Raw genomic sequence first — 18,408 nt, 5'->3', positions numbered from 1 at the left:
CAAAGAGAATGATATGTTGATCTACTGAAGCCAGCGGTGGATTAATCATCAACTCGCACTCCCTCTTCACACACGGAGAATTTTGTGTGGCGAAACTCCGCTTAAAATGCCAGGGTTGTTCTAGAAGTGAGCCACAGTATGTCAACATATAAAATTTTTTCATTAGGTACTAGAAAATTTCCCGTTTCATTGCGATAACTAAAAATCAGACCATCGATGAAATCGCCCGACGTTGCTATGGAGACGCTATTTGTAAGTCTCCATTCGAGACTTCCGGATACAGGTATTTGGAGGATAGGAAAAACGGAAAAAAAAATTAGTCAGAGTACTGGAGCGATTCCCCAACAGACTACACAACAGAATCTTTAATCTTCCCAAAAATTAATGGAGCCGTTCCAACAATTTTTTACAGAATTCCCCACAGAATGTACTTACTGGAAAATTTTCTCCTGTGAGCTCTAGAATTTTTTCCCGACTTTACTCTCCGAGTACACGCGGGAGACATCCTTTAACATGTAAAAGCTTATTTTATCGTTCACAAGCACGCACCAGGCGCACCACCTGGATTACCACGTGCCCCGGCTTGTTGAATTGTGAAAGAATCGTGCGAAAAGGAGTGATAAAATTGTTACTTGTTCTCTCTCTCTCGGTCCGTTGGTGGATAAAATAATCCAGGTGTAGGTTTCCTGATAATAGCTGTTCTCCATCCCACACATATAGGTTTTTTTTTGTTTACTATTTAACATGACTGGAGGAAACAACTCTGTTAACGCTATCAGTCGTTGTTGTATGCTCTCGGCAATTAAACTGTTTGACTCATGTTACCGGCGTATTATACCGTTGTACTGGCCACTTGCTTGGGTAATAATGTAAACACCGAGGAGGTAGGAGGGTAATTGGAGAGAGCCCCCTGTCTATTACGCCGTGTAAATGCGGTCCGCTATTACGGATGCGATTCGTTATGTCAATAACCGGGAATCGAAGTGAGCAGGTCTGGGAGGGGCTAGATTTGTTGCTCATTTCAGTATTTGTTTTCGCGGAGGGAGGATCTAATCGTCATCGGTAAGACTTCGTGGGGATGACAGTGAGGTTCGTGTTTACGCAGTGAGAAAATCTTTCTTAAAATATACATCTAAAACTTACCAAAAATCTTATTGAATTGAAAAAGTTGAAGTCTCAGTTCCCCAGCAAATCGATAAATATCCGGAAACTAAAGCACTGAGCTCCAGTTTAGCGTCTGACATAATTCATAAGTTCAGCCTTTCTTTTCGGTTTAATTCCTCCCCAAGGGCTTGTTCCCGGTTCTCCATTTCCGCTGCACTTGCTCCGGGAATATTTCATCTTTAACCCCCTTCTCGGTCCAGCAATCTGCAACTCAGAAAATCCGCGTGGATCCATTCCACAATCTGAAAGAAGCGTCTTCACCAGTGCGAGGAAAACTTACCCTTATTTGCGCATTCCACTGATCCAAACTGAAGCTTTCACCCTCTCCTGATAAAGCCGGGAAAGAGGGAGGGGAGAAATACTGTTCGATTCGCGATGGAGTGCAGTGTCGATCTTCCGGCATTAAGGCAGTTTTTCTTTTTTTCGGCTTCTCCTACTACCGTCTTCCGGGGATTGTCTCCTCTCTATGCCTATCCGGTCACGGTCTATTTCTGCAGGCGCGAGCCGCCCGACGCTCTCATTTAACGACGCATTGTACGTATGCATTTATGTGGAAACGATAAAGTGCCGCACGATGAATACTGTTATATCCCCATTAACGCACCTCGAGAATAAGAAGGAAAAGCTTGGGAGAGGAAAGGAAAATGCGAATAGCGAGGTGTGCACGATGCCGTGGTTATATGGAAGGGAAGAGAAGTTGAGGAAATAAAAATAAATATATTCTTGAAAATCGGGCCAAATTTTATTGCCAATGGTAATGACGCCGAGGAAAATTGGTGAGCACGGTAAATAATCATGACTAAAAGGACGTAAAATAATATCCTTCAACAACATTTATTTTTTCACGGATTTCCATTTCCATCCACAATTATCTTTTGTACAGCGAAATTTGCCACCATTTCCTCAGTAATTTTCATCCAAATTCTCTTTTCGTGTGTTCCGCTCCGAAAAATGTATTATAAGAATAATTGCACCTACGGAAATTACCATATTTCAGTGAGCACTTTATTGCCTACCACGGCACTCTTAGAAAATTACTTATGAAATTTCGCGGTAAAAATTTAAAAATTTCAACAATCGTTCATTTACACTCAGTCCACGAATAGAAAAACATAGAAATTGACTTATTTAAGTTATTTAAGTAAAGTTTAAAGGAATACAAATTTCTTTAATATTGTACTTTTTCGGAGAAAATTACTTTCGGATTTCTTCAATTTCTTCAATAAAACTTTTCTTTCATCTCGACTATTCGCAATTTTGCATGAAAATTACTCTATAATAGCCTCTGTGTCTTCGTTAATTGGACGTGAGAGACGCATAATGCCGGTAATATTAGAAAACCGTAATGGTTTAATCCACCCATTTGCAGCGAAAACTTAGTACATCATTGTCAGTTCATATTAATTTCGACGTTAACAGTGTTAGCGGCAGTATCTTCTACACTTGATGTAATCAATTTCTCCGAATGGCACGTCTTGGCATTGGGGGTATTGATATTACTCACTGCTAACTCAACTTCGCGAGACTAGACGAATCAATGTTGAAGACGGTTGTTTTAGAGTAATTTGGAATCAAAGGTATACGGAACTGCCAAGTTTCCAAGTTGTTAAATTAAAGTTCAACTCAAGCCCATCTAACAGTAGATTATTACCGGATATTCGTAGTTTCGGTTGAGTTTGATTAAGTCATGAGGGGTATCGGGGCTAAAGTTTTCAGCGAGTTTTTTTCTTACTTTTCTTCCGGAATTTTAACGATTGTACAGTTTTATATGTATCTCGTGACCGACATTGAGGGTAATCTGGCGAAGTACGGAAACAATTCAACTTTACCGGAAGTTAATCGACGAAATACACGTTTTTCCTCCATTAGAATAGAAGAATTTGGAAACCCTGAAATAATTGACATTCTCACAATATATTTAAAAGCATCAGTTTATAAAATAAATATATATATTTTTCAACTTTTAAAAATATATGAACGACGTCTAAATTACAATTTTTTAAAATGATTCCTGTCATGATAAAAGCCCGTTCTCTATTTCACTATCCCCTGACGAAAATGGCCAATATTTTCCAGTAAACTTCCTTCTCAAGTAAAAATCCCTTTCCTCAAAATACAGCTATCGACATGTCTCTCCAACGACGTCTATCCCCCGTCCCGAAGTCATTACAAACTACCCAGGCGTCCCAAATACTCTTCTGCATTGTTCCACATTAGCGCAGCGCGTATTTACTTCAAAACTTTTGAATTTATACTACCTGACTGACAGTATTGTTCGCAGAAAGTACTCTTGTTATGTACAGATTTACCGCAGTCAAGGGAAATGAGTCATTTTACACGGCAAAGCCGTCACTCCCGTCGCCCCTAGCCGAGAATTTCCATTGAAGATGGTTATTTCACTCATCTGCATTGTAGATACCAAAAGTGAATATGTGTAAACTCAAACAAGAACTGTCCTGTTGCGATTTATCATCCAGTGCTTGAGCCCTCCCCTCTCCCTTGACACTGGCCTGTGGTTCATAAGTGTCCATTCGCCGGAAAGCAATTTACCAACTGGTAGAATGGCTACTGGCACAAGACTTGTACGTAAATTAATTAGAGATGCGAGAGTAGCATGTACCTCAGCAACGCGAAGACATTTACCGAGATAAATTAATGTGCATGGACGTAGAGGTGTGATGGTGAATCCACACAAACCACATGAGAAAATCCATTGAACAATTACCTATGCACTTGATTCAGAAGTCGGTTGTACTGGAGAGAGAGACACTTGTTACATTTTTAAGACTTTCCTCTATTAAAAATTGAATCAACTTAACATTTATTTAATTATTTTATTCAATCAATTGTCCATTCACATGTATAGGTAAATACTTACATTTTATGCTTTTGTAAACTCAGATAAAAATTCCTTTTCGGGTTTGAGATGGACAATTTGCGAGATGTTGAGGGTTTTAATTAAAATGAGAGGATAATCATCCTTGCTATGCTAGCAATTTAATCCCGTCCTTTTCATCGCTTAGTCAACTGTCACACCTGAGACTGAACAATGGCATTTGCGTATTTGTTTCATAAGAGCCGGTGAAGCAAAACCAGATATCGAGTCATGATCAGTCGAGCGATTTGCCGTCATTATTTCCCGGTGTGCACACGCCTGTCTTTATCTAGCCTCTTGTCGCAGTGTACCAGTGGCACATACACAAACGATTTGTACACGCCAGTGAGCATTTCCCCCTGCCCCACCCCGGGAGTATGTCATGAGGGATACCTGGATCAGTCCAGTGATCTATGTCACGTGTCGGTTATTGAATCAGGTGCATATTTCATGTGATTAATAGTCCTTTGGCTCCTCACGGCGCAGTGGATAACGCATAAGCGGTGGTGGTGATAATGTAGTATTGTTTAGGGTTTTTTTTTCTCGGAGGGTCTCTTGCTTATTGTTATGCAGACTGTCAGAGGGGAATTTGAATTTCATGGGCAGTTGATTTGTGATTTTTAGAATTCTGAAATTAATTTTTTTTCCAGAAGCAAGAATTTCCAATCCTTGTCAAGATTAATTTGTTTTCCTTGAGGAAATGAAAATAAATTGTTGCTCGACAACTAGAAGTGATTATTTCCTTTAATCAAGGTATACGGATAACCTTGCATACATCATATACCTCTGAATTCATGCCCCTCTTGTGAATTCACAGATAAAGCCTTAGCTATGTGGATCATGTTTGGATTATTACAAAATTATATACGTGGATCTCAGTTCCACAAGTCCTACGGCAATATTAATCCCACACGGTTGGGGGATGGGGTATGGACCGAAACGAATTCTGGCTCACGAGAATGCTAATTTAAATATTAAGCCATGCAAAACCAATGTTAATAATAGTACAGTTACTGGGAATGTATTTACATAAACATATTCTCCTGTGGCTTTTTGAGCTGGCGCCCTCCTTTTGCCGTCTGGATAGTGAAATAGGTCGTGCGTACGTTAGTTCTATTCTGTGACGAAAAATTCTGATTGGTCATGCTCTCATCCACGTTGAGACGTGTCAAACAGGAAATGTGAATTTTTCTTTATTGACTGACGAATTGAATAAACATTTCAATGAAAGACAAATTTGATTTGCTGCGAAGGCACTTTTCCCTATTTACCTTTCAGTAATGAATTTTCAATACTCGTGTGGATATTTCCGCGCAGTGACAGGAAGAGTACAAGGTTGATCATGATACATTGATGTTTACTCACTTGATTTGTTTGTTGACCACTGGGGTATTCCCCTGTGTTTGCATTAATTTTCTGCACTGCAATCGCTTGTGATTTCCAATCGACGTATCATTTATTGATCATTCTCCTTCGCAGTGTTGACTGGGCCGATGTGGACTATGTACTTTCCAATTGAAGATTAGTAATGAGAGAGACGTGACGCACATTCTGTAGAGAATTCATTCTTCAAATCGCAAAAATGAGATTTTTTCAATAAAAAGTATCCTCTCGTGAGACCACTGCTCAAGCAACTGAAGTTGTTAGCAACAATTTTTCAATTTCGAGTTCGTGAGAAAAGTAAAATTTCTTAGTTGCGTCGATTTTCGGTCAAATTGTCCGGAAAATTGAGGCTAATACTAGTGATTTATAATGGAATCTCGTCGTGAAATTCTCCCAAGAAATTATGTATTCTAATCCCCTCAATATTAACACAGTAAAAAAGGCTACCGATGTAAATCTAACGAGGAGCTGGAATGAGAATTCAGCCGGAGGGATTACGTGCAGTGTTGAACGTTCGGCGGGGCCGAGTAGGCAAAAACGGCAAGTGAAACATTTTTATCTGATTCAGTCAGCGCGGGCTGTCTAGGTTGTCCAGTCGTTGTCCAGTGTCACATCTGCGTGTTGACTTGTCGAGTATAAGTAAATAGTGAGCGGCAGAGAGGAGAGATGGTCGGTTGGATGTGGGACAACCAGAGGCGTGTACTAGGGATCGAGAGCTGGAGCAGCAACGGAGGAGGCAGGATAATTAATCTTGACAAGACTGGCGTTGAGCATCGCCAGAGGTCCCGGGGAATGCGACACTAATTAATCTAATGTGGTATTGATATTATAATTAGTCGGTAGCCAGTAACTAACGGGGCAGTCCTCGTTGATCCCTTTGGCTTGCACCAAAGTGATCCCAACACGTCTTTACTAACGAATGATTTACCACGGGGCGAAGGGAGGAGAGGGGACTGCGTTCGATGAACTGATCATTGGCGAAGCAAAATCCATTGACCTACATTTTGGAAAGCAACTCATCATCATTTGGGGATGGGGCTGAGTTGCCCTGGGAATGAGGGATGAGGATTGCTATTGAGATTCGCCGGGGGTCATGTTTTGTGTTTCAATTGAAGCTTGAAAGGCTCATTGATAATTCTGGTAAGTGGAGGGATGATGAAATAGAGGGATGGAGGTATTGATGGGCGCAAGCTAAATGCGGGATGTTGACTGACGTTGGTCTTGTGTGCCGAACACTCGAGGTGACGCCTGGCACATGCGTGTTCCTCCCTACTCGAGTATTTTCCGTTATCAATTGTGATAATTGCAAATTTGAAAATTGAAAATGAATGGATTCAACGAATTTTTAAGGCAAATCCAAACGTAATTTATTTTTCGAGTTTAAGTAACTTGAAATTTCAGTGGAAATGTGATACAATAAAAATTTCCAGAGTCTATTACGAAAAATTGATCCTCGCATTTCTCACAGACTGTGAATTATTCTCAATCTAATCAAGAAGCGATAGTCCAACACGATGATTCCAAGTCCTCTCGATGTGCGTCGGTCTAACGGTACAACACCAAAGGTGATGTACCCTGATCACTCCTGAATGCCGTTTGATGACTAGCTCAGACTGGTATCTTCTGCTCACTCGCAATTAGCGAGTTAATACTGTATAGTTGCCATTGGAGAAATGTCGATTATCGCATTATCCACATAGTTCGTCAGGTTTGACTGGAGGTCCCCCCGAGGCTAGCTATGTTGATCTTTCCCCTGATGATACTTCCAACTCGTCTCATCTTCTAGAAAAGCCCACTCCCACAGTGTCTCGACATTTACTCATCACTTCATCACCTAGCAAGCGCACCGGAGCACCATCATTTTCCCTTCCCCTTTCTGCTACTTGAGACCGGGTGAATATTTTACCTCCTCACGACGGCTTTCTCATTTCGCAAAATTTTTTTCCTTTGAGGCTTCTGCCGTTTTTCATCTCCGCTTCTTTGCTCGTTTTCTTTTTTTCATCCTCTCATCACCGAAATCATGAGCTTGACGACTACCGAATGAGGAAAATAAGAAAAAATGGCAAGAGGTGCTAAAAAAATCACGATTTGGTTATCATTAAATTACTTTCGTCAAAAAAAAAAATGGAATTTTGTGGACTGCCAGAGAAATTCGTCCGATCGTTTTATTTTTATTCCATCATTCAGAATCTATTTAATTGCCGATGTAAATCTCATCTCGAGGTTTATTGATTTTGGACTGAATTTGAATTTCAACTTAGTGGATGGCCGGTGTCCGGTTACGGCTCCATTGGCAAACAACGAAGAATCGGAAACGGGGAGAATCACGGTAGTCTTCTCCCTCGATTTCTCGTTAGAATCTATGTAATGTCGTCCCGCCTTTTTCAAGTTCTGCTCTGAAACACTCCAACAATTTCTACCTTCTTTTTTAACCTCTTTTGGTCTTAACGTTCCTCCTACCGTAGAACGGATTCTTTTTAATCGGTGAATTATACTGCCGCCGATTCTCTCCTACTGGAAAATGCGGATGAAATATGTTTATTTGGAAGAAAATGGTTTTCCATTAGTCAGTGACACCGGTGTCACGAAAAATATCGTAGTTCAGTAGGAAAAACATGGTAATTATGGTGCCACTGGATGAAATTGTGAAACTACATCGTTGTTTATCAGGTTTGTGTCGAATGGGGTATCGGCTCGATAATTTTTCTCATCAAATTCAGTTACTTCCAAACCCATACGTCGTTATGAATAATTCATGGAAATTTTTCAAATTCAAATAAAGACTTTATTCTGACATGAAAACATCATCTACGCGGTGCAGATAACCAATCTGTTAATTAAAAGAATTAAAAGGTTTTTATTCAGTAGTTATTTTTTTCTATCCATTATTTCTTCAGGAGGTGATTTTAAAGCTACAACAACCTCCTCCCTAGTCATCAATCTTTCAATTCTAATACTCTCACCATTCAAAATTGAATACAGAAAAAATTTCTTCTGCTAATTCTAGACTGGACAAAAATGGTGGGTCAACTGGAGAAATAGATCTTCCAAAGCACAGCTGTATTTTTCTCGATTTTAGAAAATTTTTAAATTGAGCTACAAAATTGCAGGGGAAATATCTGCGAAATTAAGGAAGACAGCACATTTTTAAATAGTCCTGCGACGAACCGCCCAGTGCCCAGCGTAATAAATGTACTGTTAAACTGGCTGGGCTATGCAAATTAATGAGAGTATTATACCCTAGTCTAATAACTGTCTGCCTCAAAAGATCGTTTATAATGCCTCAATTACTCCACCTCTTGAGCTTTGCAGTGATATCTTTATTTCACAAGTACATCTTTCTGTTTTAGGTAAGCGGATTCCTTCTGATATACTTCTCCGTAGGTGTGATTCAGTAGCAGTATAGGTGAGTCTGTACTTCTAAAGACGCAAGTCTCAAGTATCTTAAAGAGCATTATCGAGACAAGCCCGAGGAAGAAGGGAATCACGAAAATGAATGAACCGACTAAGAAGATGATGTCTACCGTTTGCACGAGCAAAACTCCATCATCTCCCCAGAATACCCACTTTACCCCTCGGCTTTTTGTACCCACTTTTTCCTTCCGCGTTGATTGCCAAAGAGTGCTTTTGCAGTGTTGCAATAATTACAGCTTATCGCGTCTTCATATCGCAAAAATTCTGGGGCCGGCCCGTATGTTACTGAACTTAAATTTGATGTTTTCCGAGAGACTTGAATATCTCAAAGAGCGTTATTGAGATGACTCCGGGGAAGGAGGGGCTCAATTAAATGAATGAGTCAGCTGGGATGATGTCTGCCAATTGCAAGTAAAACCCCATCATCTCAGTAGAATTTCCGCTCATCTCCTCGGTTTCTTTAGTCCGATTTTTTTTTACCGCTTTGGCTGCCAAGATCGCTCACGTAACGCACTGTTGCCATAATGACACCTTAACGCCTTTTTACCATATATTTAACCCATATATGTAAGAAAAGGACTGATCACTTATTTTTCGCAATTTTTATTCAATTTTTCTTTCCGCGTGACCTCCTATCAAACCCGCGCACTTGAGAACTTGTAGTTGAGATTTTCCACAAGTCTGAAGTATCTCAAAGCGCATTACAGGAACCAACCCAAGAAAGCAGAGAATCACTGAAATGAATGAATCAACTAATAAGATGATGTCTGCCGGTTGCACTGGCAAAACCCTATCATCTCAGCAGAGTGCCCACTCTTCTCCCCCTCAGGCTTTTTGTACCCACTTCTTCCTCCCGTCTTGATTGCCAAAGAGTGCTCCTCATAGCGCACACTGTTGCAATAATTACAGATTATGAACCATACCCCGTTGTTTTTTCCTCCCGAGGCGTAAGTTCATCGAGTTATAACAGGACATTCGATGGAGCGTGTATTCACGGGTCGGTGAGTTTTCAGCGTTGGTGGTTGGAAGAACGGACACAGTTGCCCTGGTAGTCCAGCGTATACCAAACCCCGAGCTTACACGATTTTGCCGAGATCCAGGGGAGTAGCCATTAACCAACAGACGAGTTTAAACAGATACTTAACAAGAGAAATACGAATAGAAGGCATTGAGGAAGCCCTTGGTGTATATTCCCCCTCAGTACCGGTACTTCATTGCTTTGGAGAGAGGAAGACGCTGAATGTCTGAGCTCGCACATCCAACGGGGCTACTATGGATCGTGGCACTTAATAAATTAACATTCCGCATACGTCAGTGCGCATGCCGTAACGAAATGATGGTGCCTTCGCGGAAGGTTACCAAGTGTGTGGATACTGGTGTTAAGGTGCGGGTTAACAGCTGCAAAGCGAGTAAATGGAGAGTATTACTGAATTGTTGGCGATCACATATTATGGGGAGGGAAAGCCGAGAACTTGGTTCGATCGATATTTTTACTGAGGAGCGATTCCAATGCCCAGTTATAGTACAATGTTTTATGCTTCCCTTCTTCTATTGGAATAATCTTTCAGGATATCAATGCACTTTTTATACTGTTTCATTTTTATGGCTTTATTGAGAAAAAATATTATGAAACCGGAAGAGGGTTCAAAAATTGATTCAATGGAATTCAAATTTTTTAACATCAGACAGATGAGAATTTCCCACTTTATCTGAATGTTCAATCAACAAATGGACATTAAGTACTAAATCCCATGGGACTTCAAATTAATTAAACATTTCTCAGATTGTTATCAGTTTTCATAGAACAATAGCATTGGAATTCAACTTGTGCCGATTGTCTTTGTCCAGTTGCCAATTCCCAACAATAAAATTCCTTAAAATTTCCGAAGAACCGTCGTATGCTTAAAATTTCCGAAGTGCGCAAGCGGATAATGCTTCTATAGAGTTCAATCGACTTTTTCCGCACTGTTCGATTCCAATTCTCATCTCCATAACCATCGCCTGTCCAGTGATAATCGTAAATTTACGATTTGTTAAACACTAAAACTTTTCTCCCAGCATTAAATTAACGGCCATTTTTTATAGAGTTTCATCCCCAGTGCACCCAGCAGTAGATAAGCCTAAAAGCAATTTGGAGTCAATTATCGATTTGCGCCTTTCTCTATCTACTTTTTCACAGTTAAATTATTCACCCATTGAAATACTCGAGTTTGATCGCAACTCATCATTGGCTAGCTGGGTAATTGAAACATTCGAATGCTTTTTGCATGAATTTCCTATTCCGTTCACGAGATACCTCTCGATTGCGTAGCACCAGTGGCAGCCAATGAACGATAATCGAGAGGGGAAGCTGGAAAACACGAACAAGAGGAACGGGGGAATCGTTGTTTTCAAGTGCAATCTCGATAACCGGAATAGTGGGTATCGTTGTAACAATTCGTTGTGTATTAATCGCTCAATGATTAGCTTGTCAATATTGATGGGTACGTAGATATTGAATTGAATAGTGTTACCTCATGCGTGTATATCAATTCCACTCACCATTTCAATCACTCAATTATCTCAAAGTCATCGATGATTGCCCCATAACTGTCTAGAATTCAGAAAAAAAATACAGAATGTAATCAAACGAGAGTGGATTAATTTTCCAGACCATTTGAATTTTCTTTTTAATTCCTTCATTTTTTCCAAAAGTTAGTGGTTTTCCTGTTTTAAAATCCAAGTCGGAAGGATGTGATTTGGATTAACAAGACTCGTTATCTATTAATACCATTTATTGACTAATAAAAAATCAAATTAACAGCCAAGAAACCTTGTTAAGAATAATTAAATCGTTCTGTCGGCGCAGACCATCTGACCCGACAATTCTTTCAATTTCTTGGGAACTCTGATCGCACTGCCCCATAAACTTCTTCCCAAAACGATCCCCCATAATGAAACCATAAACGTATCTACGTCGAAATGACAGTTTAACAATTCGAGTGTCTATCTGTAACTGTATCTACGTCATATACCGCTGGAAGTACAACTCTTGTCGCTGATATTCTTAAGAACGCTCCGTATAGCTCGTTAACCCTGCCCTTCTCCCGGAACACAAGAAATACTAGACGTACCACTTAATCTGTTGTATATATCCGAGGTTCCCAGAGCAGACGTCTGACGTAAAGTATCTGCACGTAGTCTATGGTACGTGTAAACTGTGAAGCAATTAAACGAGTCAAACTAACATTCCTCCCTCGAACGATCGTTAAACATTAATTACCGAGAGCCCATCATCAGCCCCACAAATATTGGTTATTCCGAGTTATAATTATAATCTCAACTCATCAAATCCATACTGTAAATCATGAGTCTCACTCGAAGGTGCAGTTCAATATCTGTTCTCCTTTAACATGAAATATTTCGCTAGTTTCGAAGTAAATTTATTGATCATTAGAAATCTGGATTTTTTCCCATATAATCACACAATTCGAATTTCAGATTCCAGTTATAAAATTTTTGGCAGATTTAATTAATGACAATTAACTTCATCAACGTCAAATTTATCGTCATTAATAACAATCAAGAGAACTCGACTCATACTGAATATTAAAGAATTATAACGAAAAAGCCAATAAAGATAAACTAGGATTATCTGCAACCCATGAGTAATCTCGCAAACACTGAATACAAATGACAGGATCCTAAAGCTCCTGCAGTATGGATTCTCCATTATCTCATCAAATCCGCACATCAAAACTCGAAGAGCTCGTCTGGTGCTTCATAAGCCGTTAGAATCTTGGCTTCCGCTGGCCCCTTCTGTCTGTGTACTGGTCCATTTCCCCTCGTAAATGATTCTCAAGCAAAACCAGTGGATCCCTTCCAGTACACGTGAGGTTTGTGTGTGGTAGGGCCCCAGGTGGCCGCAGGCAATACGTAACCCCAGCGAAACGCACTATTCAGCCGACTTCCATCGTTTGTCACCCGACCTCCCATCCTCAAACCTCCAGTAATACACACCCAGTGTGAGCCAATACAACTGCATCAGCATGAAGAGCAGCACGCGTTGGACTATCGTATTCCAGGGCTTTGGGCGCCCCCCGTAACATTCAGCGTAATGACATTATACTCGCTTGTACAATAATGATGGCCAATGCGTGGGCGCACACCAGACGACTAGGCGGGTTAACGGTAACGACCTGGTCCTGATCCGACCGGGCGCATCAACCCAGTGCGTCTGCATTTATGCTTCTCTCCATTCGTTTCCGGAATCGTAATCCAAGCCAGTGTCGTTACCCAGGGCACTGTAGTTCACCATCGTGTTCATGAATGTTCAGTGGTGGCTACCAATCATGAATACTCCGCCGCGATGAGGTAACAAACTTTTATTAAATTATTTATTGTACTTTTGGTCATTCCAGAGATATTCCAAGCAATATTCATCGAAAATCTACATATTTAGACACTCCAACTGTTGTTCCTTTTTATAGAAAGAAAAATTTGTTCCTAATTCTTCAAATTTTTCGAAAATATTGTAATTCGGTGTATCGGTGGTAGCAGGATTGGTCAGTACCTCCACAAAATTCCCCACCATGCAGCCCCTTGATAGAGTACACACCTTATGCTTGAGGTTATACCCAAGAGTAATGCAGCGTGATGTGCACGGATGACTTGTCGAGACCCGGCATTCACATAATAGTTACAACGAATAGAGTACAAGCAAAACCATCCCCGGGGCGCTACAAAGACCTCTCAACCCACACAATTTTCACAAGGAATTCTCTGAATCTCCCAACTCGTTACAAGCCCCAGCCCCACCCTTCAATCAGTCGTGCAACGCTTTCATCCTTGTTACAAGGGGCCGAGGCGCCTCTATTACACTCCTATCAGCAAAACTGATTTGAATTTAACGGTTGTCAAAGGTGTATTGTCTTACCTCGAGTCCCAGTGTTACACGGCATTCAACTGGGCGTCCTACGTATCACTGCCGTGTCTCTCTCCATCATTGGTGAAGATCCACTTATGGTATTCATCCTCTCTTACTCTATTTTCTGTCTCGCCGCAGGCGAGAGACTACCTGGTACCCGTGTCTGCTCAGTACAATGATTACTTCGGGGAACTTACGCTGACCCGGTAATCCAGGATGCGTGGCCACGGAACTGGCTAATAATTCTTAGGGTGGTTGCTGCTTTTCTTCTACAATTGAGAAGTATTTTTACCTCATTGAGATAGGTAAGGGAGTAGACTTCCTGTGTGGAGTTTAGATAGCTGAGTCGAGGTAAATTAGAATCGCGAGGCTGACAGTGTAATCAGTTTTCAGTTTATCTTTTTCAAAAAATATCACTGCCAATCAAATACTCTTGTCGCAATAATTTAAAGCGGATTTATAATTGTAAATTTCAGACATTTGATTCTTTAAAAGAGGTAGATAATATACATAGACATTTTTCAGGGAGTTAAAAATTTTGGAAAGAAAATAAACATTAAAAAAATCCATTGGGAGATTCCCCTATTGGTCAGTTGAAAAATCGATGTTCAGAACAACGAAAAATCAGACACTGGCGATCATAAATTACCCACCGAATGCTCGACCGAGCCGACAAAGTCCTCGGGACACCCACAGAATCCTTGTAAAAGGTAAAAACTTTTCCCCTGTAAAATTCCTAGAAAGTACCAGTAACACTCCAAGTGGCGGCAGTTGGCCAAAAACTTTTGGTTATATAATGCCTTTCCCCCATTGGTGTGAAGTGCAGAGAACGTTAGAGACGTAGACCGCCGGAGTTTACCCAGTGATCACTACTGTATTGGAAACCAACGGACAGAGGGTGGATGTAATTGAATTAACAGAGAGCTAGATAACAGGAAGAAAAAACGAAAGAGCGTGGCAACTGCAAATGGCCCCCGAGGGTATGTCAATATACAAAAACCATTACTCCCTCCACTGTCTTTAATCGCAGTTGAAAAAAAAAATGGAGAAGAGACAGAGCACTGAGAAAGACAGACAGAAAAAAGGCGGAAAGCCTGAAGAACATTCCGCAAAGTTTGCGAATTTTCCTCACCCAATTTCTTCGACTGACTCGAACGTAAACGCTTTTTCCGATTCCGTATAGAACTCTCATCCGAGCCCCCTCTCCCCTTGTGAAAACGTGTAAGGAGCATAGCAAGTCTTTCCCTCATTTCTTTTCATTCTCTCACCCACTTTCATTTTATACTCTTTGCAACTCCTCCAATCCACCATGAATATGTATCCACGGCGCCAGAAATCTTTGCCCAACACAATGCAACTCGGTTGAAGTAAAGGAAAAGGAGGGGAGGGGGAGGGAGGGAGAGGATCTATCCAAGCAGCGGAGTTGAGGGGAAAAAGGAATAAAATGGCCGAATGAAGAATTTACAATTGAAAGCTGGCGCACGAAGATTTCCAATGCACCGTGGAGAGAGGGGTGGAGCGCCAAAAGAAGACAGAGATATAGATAACGCAAGTCTTGAGTAAAGCTTCCTCTGTACCCCGCATTGAGGGAGTCAAGGAGGATCAGCCACTCACTCTTTTCCGTCCGTCTTACTTTAACGTCGGTAGTTTTCTCTCCCTCATGAAATCCCACTTCTCAGTCTCCATGGATTTTTCCCGATGCACCGGCTGATGTAGTCGAGAAGTATTGGCATTACCAAATCCCTCGGTTCCCCGTACCGATCATCCGAGGTATTTCCACAGGGGTGTACATCAGAGTTGATGGAATAACAACAGTGCGGAAGGCAGGTTCGGTGGGGATGGTATTTCATGAATTTTAATTTATTTTTTACAGGCATCATTAAATAATGTACCATTACGTAATTATAATTGATCAATAACAGCATTGTTAGCCAGATACCTCATAACAAATTACACGTGAAATTCAGACCGTGAAATAATAAGGCAAAACGTTAGGACGAATTGTTGAGGCGATGGGTTTTTGTGATGAAATGACCGGTAACATCACAAACCCGTAATGACTAGAGGTGGTACCCGACTCGGCCATGAAGATCGGCGCTCGTAACGATTATTTTAAACAACCCACTGGCTAGGGAATACAAAGTGGGTTCTTAGGTAAATGCCAGGGACCTTTTTCCCTTCCTCCACCCTATCCACGCCTCTTATCATTTTACCATACTCACCTACTTCACGACCCTCCCTATCTACTCCCCCTCCCTCCCAGTGAGTCTTGGTCGTTATTCTTTCCCATTTGCCCATACCTCATTCACACTGCTACAGCACTCCTTGCATATTTCCCAAGTCGCATCTTCATTTACCTCAACGACCCTACACTGATAGTCCCCTCTTCCTCACGGGTGTAATATTCATGCGCACGACCAGTTTACTTACTCTATTTTTACCGTAACTGGTAGAAAAACTTGTGCGGCAATCGCTTGTAATAAGTTGAAGCCATTCGATTATCGTGTCTACAAAAATATTTTTAAATAAATTCAAGAGATAGCAATTCAATAAAAAAAATTCGAGTGTCGAATAAGTTAAAGATCTTTGATATTTAAGGGTAAAAAATTAACGATTTCAAAAAATTCTAAGGGTACTCCAATGACATGTTTTGCTACGCAGAAGTAATTAAAATTAATTAAATTCCAGCATTAAATGCACTCCGATTTAATCACATTTTTTATTCATCTCCTCAATAATAATCTCATTAATTCGCTAAAAGATTATCCCGTAATGCGATGTTAATTTTTATCACCGTAGTTACACTGATGTAAACATCAACTTCATCAATTTCGATTTGAACGCTCCATTGATTTTCCATTTTCCCCCGAAGGCACAGTAATGGGAGAATTTTCCCACCATTTCAGCTGTATTCGAATCTGAGAATTGCTTGTTAGTGTTTCCTACGACCGGAAAACGAAGGGAACGAAGAAAAAATGAGTGGCATTAGGTGGGTACTTTCCACTCAGCGACGGCTTTTGAGGGAGAAGAAAAATTTAAGGGCGCACAAACCCCCGAATGTGCAGGTGGGGTTGGGAGAGAGGGGGGGGGGCTGTATGGGAGACGACTTCTAGGCACATTTATTCGCGTAACGATGCTTTTAGGCGGCTTCAGTACCTCGGCCTCCCTCATGTGCTTTTACGAGGCACACTATCCTCGGGGTTAATAGCAGAGGAATCGCTTGGGTCTTCCTCCCTTCTACACGGAGTCATGGGAGTTTGATAAGAGGTGAACGGGCTAGCTACTCTCGTGCGTGAACACCGGGAAATGACGCATTCAAATGCGATAAGAGTGTACTTATTTCGAGAGTATTTTTGTTCCACGTTCGTTCAGAGATGACTTTATTTTCGTTAAAATGTTGGTCCTTTGGTTAGAGCATTTTCAATTGATGAATTTTTTAACAAAATACGAATATTTACACAGTCGAAAATTTTCAAATATGTTTACGGTTTAATTGTTCAAATTAAATACTATGAAAGTTAGAGTTTAATTTTCCAATGAAATACAATAAAATTCTCCCTTTCCCGCACCGTAAATGCCAAAAATGTCCATCTTAAATTGTCAAAACTGTCTGCGTTAGTAGGAAATTAACGACAGTACCCAAATAACTCTGAAGTTTCATTTACCCCATTATACCCCCCTCATTCCATTAATCCGTGAAACCTCAGGGATTGGAGATTGGAATTAAGCCATGAACGTCAATGCAAATTCATTTAAACGATCATGTAACATTGGTATCCTCTCGCTCATAGTTCACACAAACTCACCGGCTATCCCCTCACCAACTTCATTGAGACGAATTTCACGGTTACGCGTAATTACACGTTCGAACGGCGCTTAATGGTTCTCGAGGTTTACTTGGTAATTGAATCCAGATTCTCTGGCGCCAGCACATTTATAGGATTCCCGAGGGAGTCGTAGATTCTCTCTTGGCTTTTCTGTGTCTCACTCCACCTCTAATGCGATGGATAGTGGCTAGTTCTCAGTGAAAAGACTGCGGCGCCGGGGGCAGAGAGGAAAAAAGGACAAGCCTGCGGGAGAGAAAAAACACAAAATTCCCCATGAAGTCGATCGGAAGAAAATCTAGCTCGGACAGATATTGACTACCAAGGTTAGGAGTGGTTTTAGCTTCGGGGCGCGATGCAAAAGAACTTGTGCCAACGAGAATAGCAACGGGGAGAATGGCTCAAACCAGTCATAAATACTGTGTCCGTTATTGTCTAATTAGCTCGCCAACTGTCCAGAAGGGAATGCCCGGGTATTGGTTCATTGGGTACCGTTAGCTGTTATTTCTATAGGAGCGCCCTTTGGTGGTTCTTCACTGAGGACTTGAACGGACGTTTTCAGGCGATTTTCTTGCGGAAAATGGAAATGGAGAGAGAGTGCATTTTAGAGGTCTTCCGAGGCGTGAAGAAGACGCTATTTGGAGTAACGGCGGTTGTCGCATTAACTGTACCGCTGTTAATGAATGCTTGTGGGCATTCTTAAGTTTTTAACTGGCGACTTTTTGACGATTACACATCACTCAAAAAAGGGAGGACAAAGGGCTCAAGTTGGCCGTTGTAAAGAGTAACGGTGTCAAGCGCCCCGTACACTTTGGAAAATTTTTTACGGTGCAACCTTCAAA

The 18,408-nt window shown here is 41.0% G+C and overlaps 1 protein-coding gene and 1 long non-coding RNA gene across 6 annotated transcripts in view; one reads left to right on the top strand and one right to left on the bottom strand.

Moving 5' to 3' along the window:
• The window catches only part of Twin (twin), a 339,039-nt gene that overhangs the window by 136,790 nt on the left and 183,841 nt on the right, over positions 1–18,408 (top strand). The gene's annotated exons all lie outside the window — the stretch shown is intronic.
• On the bottom strand, positions 8,281–18,250 carry LOC135161171 (uncharacterized). The gene is made up of 3 exons (XR_010298713.1): positions 17,549–18,250; positions 13,752–14,011; positions 8,281–11,429 (listed from the first exon to the last, which is right to left on the bottom strand). It is a non-coding gene; the product is annotated as an uncharacterized LOC135161171 (long non-coding RNA).

Source organism: Diachasmimorpha longicaudata, chromosome 1 (assembly GCF_034640455.1).
Source record: "Diachasmimorpha longicaudata isolate KC_UGA_2023 chromosome 1, iyDiaLong2, whole genome shotgun sequence".
NCBI classification, from domain to species: Eukaryota; Metazoa; Arthropoda; class Insecta; order Hymenoptera; family Braconidae; genus Diachasmimorpha; species Diachasmimorpha longicaudata.
This window is presented reverse-complemented; position numbering and strand designations above follow the sequence as displayed.